We start from the raw sequence: 11,917 nt of genomic DNA on the forward strand, positions 1-11,917 counted from the left end.
GAACAATGCAGTGCAGAAGAAAAAATAGTGCAGAAAAAACAGATTTGGTTCAAACTGTACAGAAAAGTTCGAACAAAACAGTGCAGTATCGGACATTCTACTCTACAACAACTCATCTCGACGTGGCCGCAGTCGCCACTAGATTGGGGAGTATTCCTTTTCCCTCTCTTTGTTTTTAAATTTGGTATACGTTTTGGGACAAAACGGAATAAGTGAGGGGGAAGGAAAAATATGTCGTCAAATTTTTCCTTGATTTGTTTAATTGTTTGAAATTGAGTTATTCTGATGTTGATATGTTGGGATCGTTGGTTGCTAGTCTTGAATTTCGCTTAATACTCTTGCTTCCTTTTGGATTATGACCATGTTTTTTATCAAATTTAACTTGCATGATTGGTGATTGATATAACTAGTGAATTTTTGTGGAGTATTGATATTTCATTCTTTTGCCGATAGAGATGAACTTGACTCAATGCACATAAACTTTTCTTGTGAGATTTGGGCCTAACGAGCATACATTTTCTTTCTTGCTCATTGTTTGACTTGTGTGCTGAACTAATTAGGATATTCTAGAACTTTTAATCACAATGCATATCGAGACTTCATGTTGAACATAATGTTTTAATGTGATAGGGGCACCTAGGATAAACCCACTTTTCTCAAAAAGCCTACTCGTTTATATATCCACTAGTGAACCAAATTTGAGCCTATTTCCTTTTCTTTGTTTTACACATCATAATTAAACCCAAAGCCTTTCTTTTTATTTTCCTCTCTTTTCACACCCTTACCAAGGCTTGAGATCTTGTATCACTCTTATTCCACGAATAAAGAAAAAAAATGAAAAAAAATTTATTGTTTCGAAAAAATCTAAAAAAATAGCAAGTTGTTCACTATTTCAAATAACAACAAAAAACAGACCCTTGTTCGAAAAAAAGGGAAGGAAAATCGATCATTTCGATTGTCTTTCATCTATTCTTTTTTCCTTGTTTTGTTCTTCATTGTGCTTCATGTTAATTCGTGGATTGTTCTTAATTATTTTGATCTATTGTTTCTGTATTTTAAACCTTTCTTTTTGGCCTTTTCCCTACCGTAACCTAAGCCCCGTTACACCTTGTTTTAAAACCTCTTGATTATTGTATTATGTTAATTTTTATAGTTAAGACTTGATTGGATTCCAAGCCTATGGTAATATTTTGGTTAGTTTCGATTTAAGCGATTTCATTTACCCCAATCACTTTGAGCGGATATGTGTGAATCTTTGTGAGGTATTGAGTCATGTTTAATTGAAGTTGGAAATTAATAGTGATATCTTGCTTACTTTAAATTTTCTTGGTTGTATCTTTGCTTGATTGTAACTTGAATTCGACAAATATCATGGACTTAGTTCGATTGGAAGTCTGAGGAATAAATTGAAATTGAAGATGGACTTAGTTCGCTTGGTTGTATCATGGACTTAGTTCGATTGAATAAGCGAGGGGGAATTTGATAAGTGCTTAATTTAGTTAATATTTTGCTTTTAAATTACTCATTAATCTTTGGATTTTGTGGCTTAATTGTTCGTTTTGATTTATTTTCTGTGCACGATGTCAGATTCTAGAAATTGCACAAAAAGAACAGAATTCTGTAGTTATTTTATTTTTGGAATCAAAGCTAGATTAGTGGGCATAAATTTAGACATGAAACATCCGACGAGACGATGATGTCAGCACCTTCTAGAAGATCCAGTCAACGTTTCTAGAATTCGGATTTGGATTAAACTCAAGTTTTAGGATAATATTTTAAACATTATATTTTATCTTTGTTTTATGTATTTTAGTTTAAATATGATTTAGTATTTTAATTAGGATTTAGAATATTATTTTAAATATCATTTTTGTATTAGATATTTAGTTTAAATAATTTTAAGTTTTTTAATTATGATTTAAGATGTTTAGCTTGTTTTTAGGAATTTGAAGGCTATAAATACCCTCTTAGGGTAAGCTTAGAAACACATATCTCACTTTTGAGAATTAATTTTTTTTCTCTAGCTTTCTCTCTATTTTCGCATACTCTTTTATTTTTCTTTAGAATTTATTTTTAATTATGCTAAGTATGACATTAGTCATGCTTAGATAATTTTCTTTCAAGCCGAAGACTAAGGAGAAGGCTCAATTCCAAACGTGAGAATTATAAGGTACTTAAATCGCTTTGGATTTTTTGAGCTTACTTTTCAAATCAAAACGATTTCGACATTGGTCTTGATGTTGTTATGGTTAACGTTTAAAGAAAGATTTGCTTATTGAAGCATATTCAACTTCCCGAGAACACACTTAGCAAAATTGTTTGCTAAGAGGAAACTAAGATCGGAATCAGTTATTGTTGAAACAACACAATCCGAGTTGGCAGTGAAGAATTATCCTTGTAAACCAACGTGAATCTTGAAGTAAAAATTTGTTTTGATTGTCCGAGGAATTTAAGGCAAAGCTGAAGTCTGAGGCTGCTTTCACTATAAGTTTTCATTATCCCAATTTATTTATTTTATTTAATTTTTATCTCATTATAGTTCTTTAAATAATTTTAAACCCCCTTTTATCTTTATTACTATTTTTAATTCATTATTTATTATTTTATTATTTTTCATTTTTAATTATTTATTTTTATACCTTTTCAATTTTACATGGAATTCTATCTTTTTCCTAAAATCAAGATACAATTTTACAAAATCAGAAAAACCATAGTACCTGTGGATTGACCCTGCTTCTCTATACTACCTTTTTCTTTCTATTTAAGAAGCCAGGAATTATTTTGATAGCAAAACGATGATTATCAGCAATTTATCCATAATTTGAAACAAATATTGATCCCCTTAATTGTGCGTATGTCACACGTTGGGAGGGGCTTCCCTTATCATCTTCTCCTTCATCTTTTCTTCATTCTCTTCTTCCTTCTCTTTTTCCTCTCCAGATCTCCTAAAGGTGGAAGTTTTATTGTTCTACAAAGCTAGTTTAGACTTGTGAAGGTGAGAAAGTTAATCTTCTCCCATAGAGCATCAATTATAGCCCAAAATCTTGAGGTTTGGCCTTGGTGACCAAGATGGGAGTTTTAGAGAGGTTTTGATTTTAGGGCTTGGGAGTGTTCCTAGGTTTTTCATAAGTGTTTAGAGTCATGTTTGTATCAGTTAGTTTATTAAAACAAGATTATAACCACCTTATTTTCTTATGGTCAGTGAAAGAGTTGGGAGAGAGCTCAAAGGCCAATAAAAAAGAAACGTATGTGCTTGGGTGATCTTAGGGGCCTTTTCCTTTAGCTGGTGTTAAGGTAACACAAACCTAAGTCCCCTTTACCACATATGGGTCATTAAACTATGTTTTCTTTCTTCTTTTGTTCATGGGTACAAATAAAGATCTTTGTGGGTTTTGATGAAAACATACAAATAAAGATTATTGTGTTAAAATGACATGTATTGATGATTTAAACTCCTATAAAACTTAATGAATGTTTGAGAGCTTTATGGAGTATTTTGAGGGGTTTTGGTAACCACTTTCGTTCCTAAATAGGGCAATTCTATGTTGGGGTATCGGTACTCAAAGAAAAGTACTGATACTGCCCTTCGTAAAGCCTTAAGATAAGAGGATTACACACTAGCAGTATCGATACTCATTCAATGAGTATGGGTACTTCAGGATGGGGATCAATACTAACAAGGGTAGTATTGATACCGAGGGCATTTTATAGATTACATTAGCCATTTTTGGTATCAGTATTCACATAGTATCAATACTCTCAAGAGGAGTATGAGTACTAGAAATTATTTTGAAACATCAAAGCCATTTTTGGTATCGATACTAGGGTAGTATCGATACATCCAAAGGATAGTATCGATACTCTCACATGAGTATCAATGCTGAGGAATTTTATAAAACATCAAAGTTGATTTTATTATCGGTACTCGAGGTAGTATCGATACCACAAATATAGTACTGTTACTACCAGGCCTAACATAGGTACGCTGTGGGTTTGGAAAATGGGTTATGAGGGCATTGAGACCCCCCTAATAAGACTACAAGTGAGAACACCATTCGAAATTATTGAAAATGAGAACAATTATTAATGTAGCATAAGACTAGCCTTTGTTTGTCGCTCGGGAAATAAGGAGGACACTCGAGTTAATTGACCGTATGCATAATCGTTTCGAGATAAATAATATAGATATATAGATTTTCTCCCCAAGTAGTAAGGCACTTTAGTATCAGTGCATATGAAGTTCTGTACCAATTTTGAGTCACTTTTGGATAGTGCTAAGGCACTTTCGTGATATAATGGCAAGGGTATAATATGCTTTTGTATTGTATGTTGATGCACAATATTTTACCATGATTTATGCTTGATGCATTTCATTGCAGTATGATTTGATTTGATAAGAATTCGTAGCTAATGAATGCATGTAATATAGTGGATTCATTTATATGGAACTGTGCTTGTAGCTCACTGTTCGAAATTGTTTTCGTTCGTATGCTAGTAGGTGCAAAATTTGAGAGCTATCGTTAAACAGTTAGATTCCATATATCAGCAGTTACAGAGTATGTCTTGATTTTCTTTAGTGGGCATGTATTTCATAGACCCTTGTATTAATCGAGTCATAACACTTGACATTTATTGTATTTGAGATTATTTTAGGAGTTAATTTATTTTATAAACTTGACTATTTTTTTCTTATATTTCATTTTATTTTTATTGACTGGTTTATGTTAAGAAATTTAAATGTTTTCAAGAAATCTTATGGGTTAGCCACTTCGATGGTCATATATAATATTCTAACCCATCAAACTTCGGTCAGATCAAATTTAGATGTTACATTTAGTGGTATCAGAGAGTCAAGTTCAGTCATTCCTAGGACCAGCGTGATAGAGTCAATAAGAGTCAGTGGTGTACATGCCCATCAAGTGTTAGTATATTTGGTTGTCCAGAATGAGGATAATAACTCCCTTCTTTGAAACTCTGTAGGTTATGGAAAACTACCAAACTCACAGCCAAGAGGGTCACAATGAAACTCACGTCTCTCTCACTGGAGATACTGGAGATGAGTATTTCATAGACTTCGAGGAGATGGGCCTCCAGAAGGATGCAGGGATCAAGGATGCCACCTTCTTCAGAGACTTCACAACTTCCCTTAGGAATATTGTCCCAACTATTTTGAGAACACCCATTGTATCTACCCCACCCATACCACCATCATCTATAGTACCCCATGAGTCACTGGTAGAGTGACTTTGACGTTATAAGACCACATACTTATTTGGCACACGAGATGATGGCCCTATATTCACTGACCTATAATCACTTACCAGTGGTTCCGTAAGGCACTCCGTACCATGAGATAGTTACAACTTACCCCGGAGGGTAAGCTTGAGTGCATCACCATGCTGCTGAAGGACGATGGCACTGACTGGTGGCAGACAATTGATCTAGATTTAGAGTCTACCATACCAATATATGAGGACTTCTTGGAACAGTTCAGGCATAAGTATATTGGGGAGGCTCATATAGATGATCTGAGAGGCCAGTTTACCCATCTAGTCCAAGAAGACTGATTTGTGATGGAGTATGAGCGTGACTTTCTTCGATTGAGTTACTACGTACCTAAGTTGGTGGCGATGAAGGATAATCGTTGTAGAAGGTTTAGAGAAAGACCCCATATTGACATCCTCAAGCACTTGGCTGTTGATCTCTCGAGAGTTTTCGCAGAGCTAACTCGTGAGGCTAAGGCAATTTAGAGGGTTCAGTTGAGGAGGGATAATCTGATCAGTAGTTCTAGAGGCTAGAGTCGGAAAGTACAAAATTCTGTAAGACTATCTAAGCCTTCAGCGAAGAGGGTCAATGACTTTTAAGAAGTGAGGAGATCCCCACCGTCGTAGTCTTGAAGGACCAGGAAGAGTTCAGGACTTCACCCAAGATTAGAGCATCACAAGAGACCTTTAACATCGGGCTCAATGGTGAGCAACGAAGGTTCTGGTAGAGGATCATAACCCCTCAATGTGGCCATTGTGGAAAGTGGCACACTTGAGAGTGCCACCGACATTTAAAGGCATGCTTAGGTTATGGGTCTCTGGAGAACTTCATTCAATATTACCCCTAGGCAGTCAGCGTATCACCACCAGTTTCTTAGAGATCAAATTAGGCAGTTTAGAGGGGTCAAGGATTTGTCCAAAAAGATGGTAGCTCAACATCAGGCAGCAGAGAATGTGCACTTCTAGATTAGTAGCCGGAACTGAGGCTAGGGTCACTTCGAGGCAGTATGCAATGAAGGCCCCGGTGAAGTGGGAGCCAACAGATGTTATCTTTGATATCTCTACTATTTATGGCACATAGGTTACTACGTTTATTGATCGTAGTTCTACTCATTCATATTTTTTTCGTGAACTTTTCTAAGAGTGAGGTATTCCGGTCGAGGACATTGAGGTTAAGGTTAGGGTTTCGATCACCTTAGGACTAGATGTGTTTGTGGACAAGGTCCATTGTAGGTTTCATTTAGAGTTACAGGGCCAAGTCTTTTTCGTTGATCTTATAGTATTACCCTTTCGTGAGTTTGATGTAATCCTTGGGATGGAGTGGTTGACAAGCATGATGCAAGACTAGGAAACTCAAAGTTAGACACGAGGATAGTGCCAAAGTGGTGGTGACCAGTAATCAGATTCGTAGAACTTCTAGAATCATCTCCACCTTAGCCACTCAGAGATTGGTTAGTCAGGGCTACGAGGCATTTATAGTTTCTAGATCAATGCTCGAAGACATCTGTATTATGAGAGACTTCCCCGAGTTATTTTTAGAGGATTTTCCCAAATTACCGCCATATTGCGAGTTAGAATTCAACATCGAAGTGCTACCTGAATCGACCTCGATGTCCATCGCTCTGTATACCATGGTACTGACTGAGTTAAAAGAGCTTAAGGATCAAATTAAACATCTATTGGATTTAGAGTTCATATTTCCTAGTATATCATCATGTGAAGTGCTAGTGTTATTTGTAAAAGAGAAAGATGGGTTGATGAGGTTATGCATCGAATATCGGTAACTAAATAAGTTAAAGATCGAGAATCAATATCCACTTACGAGAATTGATGATCTGTTTGATCAGCTCAGAGGAGCTAGAGTGTTCTCTAAGATAGATTTGAGGTCGGGTTACTACCAGTTGACAGTCAAAGTGGGTGATGTGGCCTAGATGATGCTTAGGACTAGGTATGGTCACTATGAATTCTTAGTGATGCCATTTGGATTTACCAATGTACCCACAACTTTTATAGACTTAATGAATCGAGTTTTCCACCTTTAGTTAAACTAATTTGTTGTTTTGTTCATCGATGACATCTTAATTTACTTTTAGTTAGATGAAGATCATGACCATCACCTCCGAATTTTGCTCTAAATGCTTAAAGATCATCAGTTGTAGGCAAAGTTCAGCACATGTGAGTTTTGGTTGTCCGGGCCATCCTTCTTAGACTACGTGGTGACCGCTAAGGGTATTCAAGTTTATCCACAAAAGATTCAATCCGTAATAGAGTGGGAGCTGATAATTTTTCAAAAGAGTTATCTTTAGTAGCCTTTTTCACCAAGGCTTGGTTTGAACTTACACATTTTTAGGAGCATTTTAGGATCATATTTGTTTATTTTTGCATATTTTGCATTTAGTGGGTTGCCTAGAGCTAAAGTTAAATTTTAATATTGCGAAAATGTTACACTGGTATTGTATCATTGCAAGAAATACTGAGTGGATAATGTATCAGTTGATGAATCTCCAAATGGTTAGGAGAACTTTCTGGATGGGCATTTGGCTTGGGCAGTTGTCAATGGGCTAGAAACCACCTGAAACGTGGAAGTAATCTATTCGAGGATGAAAATCTCCTCAAAACTATAAATGGGAGTACTTTGCAAGCTTAGAGATTGATTGGAAACCATTTGAAAAGTACTCATCTCCACGTTAAACTACCATATGCCATGGAAGCTTAAGCCCCCTACAAGGTTTGTTATAGCATAAAGAGAGCTTGTTGAGAAGCATTGACAGTCTGCAGATCACAATACAAAGCTTACAGTTGAGAGGGGGTATGATTTGATGTTTATAAACTTTGTGGATGATATTTTGGATTAATTACTTTAAGTTTGTATTGCAACTACTTTTATGTGTTATTTACTTCATGATTACTAGTATAAATATCAACGATTAATTTATGATTTTTCAATTAATTTTCTAGAAATAAAGTTTTGTTGTGCACTTTTGATATCATTGGAGTTCTACATAACAGTGTGTATGTTGAAAAGCATACATCCAATTGTTTAGCTTTGTTAATACTTTCAATCCATTAATTAATGAAATTGATTAGAGTAGTTTGAAGGGTTTTAATCATTGCTAATCACATAGAGGTAGTATGTTCTTCCTACTTAAAGTATGATTTACATTATTTTATTCCACGCTATTCGATTGATGACTTGACGCTCTTTATAGTACTATAGCATGACTTGGTCTTTCATAACTTTTTTTTTATCTCATTTAGATAACATCTTTTACATACTCATTAATTATTTAAAATTGAGACTTTAATGACAACATTTTGCTCTCTGTGGATACGATACTTATAACTCTTTCAGCTAGCACTTATTACTTGGGCCTTGGTGTATACTTTCACTTAAGTTATAACATTTAACACATCATCAAGTTTTTTGTGTCGTTGTTGGGGAGCATCAATTTGATTTACAGTTTTTCTTATTTAGCATATTTTGTTATTTTGTTTTGTATGTACTTTTTAGCTTTCATTTCTACTCGTTCATACCTCGCAGTGACGACGAATTAGGTCCATTTGATCCAGAGATTGAGTGGACTTTTAGGATACATCACCGTGAATTTGTATGGAATCGAACAACTATAGCTGGACAAGGGAATGATGTTTTACCCCCACCGCAGAATGGAGAGGATGTTGAGTTGCCCGCTAGCAATGGGGCGAGACAACCATTTTATAATATGAATGATCGTGACCGACCTATCCGAGAACATGTAATTCCAACACTAGATGATTTGTATCCGGGCATAGTGTGGTCAATGATTAATGCTGCGAACTTCAAGTTGAAGCTGGTAATTTCCAAATGCTAAAATCTATGGGAAAAAATAAAGGCTCTATTGTTGAAGATCCTAGGGCTCATTTGAGATAGTTCATGGAGGTTTTTGATTCATTTATTCATCAAGTGTTCCTGAAGAAGAACTGAAGCTGAAGCTATTTCCTTATTCACTGTGTGATAAAGCAAGGGCTTCGTTAAGTTTACTACCGCCAGGTGCTGTAGCATCATAGAATGAGTTAGCACATAATTGTTTTCCATGATTTAACATGCCAAACATGAATGCCAAACTTTGAAATGATTTAACTTCATTCAAGCAAATAGAGGATGAAAGCTTGTATGAAGCGTGGAAAAGATTCAAGGATTTGCAGAGGAATTATCCTATGCATTTTGACTCAAATGGAAATGTTTTACAATGGGTTAAACACACATACTCGTATGGTGGTCAATGCTTTAGTAAATCGAGCATTGCTAGATAAAACGTATAAAGAAGCTTATGATATTCTAGAGAGGATATCAACTAATGATTGCCAGTACCCTAATACTAGGAATATGTTTGGCCGTCTCCATGTTGCAGTAGTAGATTATGAAGCTTTCAATTCAGATGCATCATAAATTTCAGCATTGATGGATATGGTGAAGAATTTAGAAATACTAGGGGAATATATGAGGTCAAGGTTGCATCTCTCATCAGTTGTGTCTATTGTAGAGATAGTCATAACTTCGATGAATGCCCCCAAAATTTGAAATTCGTTTACTACGTGCAAAATTATCAAATGAATGACAATGCTTCCTGCAACACATATAATGCTAATTTTAGGAATCATCCTAATCTTTCTTGGAGAAGTCAGAACATTTCTAATCCGCAACAACAACATTATCAGCCACAACATTATAATTAGTAGCAACTAATACCAATATCACAACCACAAACATAACATTCAGTTGCTTAACCGCAACAAAGGCAAACTTATCAAGGATAATCTTCAGCCCAAACTTCTACTTTATCATCTATTGATGCTTAGACAAAAGAGTATATGGAAAGCCAATGTAATACCCAAAAATTTGGTTAGTGAGAAAAGTGTATGTTTTGAAAGTTTGGTGGCTAAAGTATAAACTTTGTAAAAGTTTAGGGATAAAAATATAATTTTTAGAAGTTATATATTTTGGGCCATAAATGGATAATTTTTACAAAAATTAGAATTTTTGTGAGAATCAAAATTTTGATATGGGATTTGTATTAAAAGCTATAAAGCAGTAAATTTTGGTATAGAATCGAATAATCAGATTGAACTAGAATTTTTCAAAAATTTAAAGGATGTTAGATAAAGGTTGAAAATATTATTTCCATGTTGTAGATCAAATAAATTTTGCATGGATCAATGGAATTGAAATTGAAGTCAATTTTCATATTTGGCCAAAAATTGAGAAATTAGTGATTAAAATTCAATTTTTTAAAATTGCATGGCCAAACTAAGAAGTCAAAGAAAAATTAGTTCATATTTGACTAAGGAAATTTTTAATGGAATATATTGCAATGGCCTAAGGTAATTATCAATATTCATTAATAACAATTTTGGAAATTCCCATTGATTGAATTTTATATTCAATTAAATTATATTAAGGCCATGTGTTAGGTGATCATGGACTTTATTATTAGGTTACCGAGGAATCGTCAAAAGTATGATATCATTTGGGTAGTGGTGGACCGATAAACCAAATCAACCCATTTTCTACCAGTACAAATAGATTTTACCTTGGAAAGTTTGGAGCAACTCTACATCAAGGAGTCGTCAGACTTCATGGGTACCCACATCAATCATTTCTAATAGAGATCCATAGTTTACTTCGAGATTCTAGAGGTTGTTACACGAAATTTTGGGTACTCTGCTACATTTTAGCATTGCATTCCACCCACATATGGATGTACAGTCCGAGAGGGTGATTTAGATTCTCAAGGATATATTGCGATATTGTGTCATTGAATTTTCGGGTAGTTATGAGGACCACCTTTCATTAGTTAAGTTCACATTCAACAACATCTACAAAATTAGTATTCAGATGGTGACATACGAAGCATTGTATGGGTGAAGGTATAGGACTCCCTTGTGTTGGACCGAACTTAGCAAGAAGAAATTGGTTGGTCCGAAGTTGATTTGAGAGATAGAGGAAAAGGTAGGCCTGATTCAAGGACTGCTAAAAGAAGCTTTCAACAGACAGAAATCTTATGTTGATCTGAAATGGAAGAACACAGAGTTCTTTGTAAGTGACAAGGTGATTTTTAAGGTATCACCTTAGAGGAAAGTCCTTCAGTTTGACCAAAAGGGAAAATTAATTCCACACTATATTGGACCTTATGATGCATTCTCAAAAACAACAAACACTCAAAAAGTGAAAAATTATTCATTCTCATTGTCTATGTGGACGATATAATATTAAAAGGGGATGACTTAAGCGAAATTAAAAGGATAAAAGAGTTTCTTAATGCTAAATCAAACTTAAGGACTTGGGGAATCTTAGATATTTTCTTGGAATGGAAGTAACAAGGTCTAGGCAGTTATTTCCATCTCTCAAAGAAAGTATGTTCTCGATCTTCTTTTGAAAGTTGGTTTGTTGGGATGCAAACCAATCAAAACTCCTATGGAATTCAATCTTAAATTGGGAACTGATCAGGGTGGAGAAGATATCTATAGGGGAAGATATCAACGACTAGTAGAGACACTTATATGTCGATCTTGCACTCGTCCAGACATAGCTTTCAATGTAAGTGTTATCAGCCAGTACATGCATGCTTCAAGGGAGAAACATCTCGAAGCTGCATACTAGATATTAAGGTATG

General features: G+C 35.0%; 1 non-coding gene across 1 annotated transcript; it reads right to left on the reverse strand.

The window, feature by feature from the left end:
* Nucleotides 1–9,365: 9,365 nt before the first annotated feature.
* Nucleotides 9,366–9,467, reverse strand: LOC120152915. The gene has a single exon (XR_005518743.1). It is a non-coding gene; the product is annotated as a small nucleolar RNA R71 (small nucleolar RNA).
* Between the last annotated feature and the right edge of the window lie 2,450 nt (nt 9,468–11,917).

The sequence above is a fragment of the Hibiscus syriacus genome, unplaced genomic scaffold (assembly GCF_006381635.1).
Source record: "Hibiscus syriacus cultivar Baekdansim isolate YM2019G1 unplaced genomic scaffold, ASM638163v2 tig00111095_pilon, whole genome shotgun sequence".
In the NCBI taxonomy this organism is placed as follows: domain Eukaryota; kingdom Viridiplantae; phylum Streptophyta; class Magnoliopsida; order Malvales; family Malvaceae; genus Hibiscus; species Hibiscus syriacus.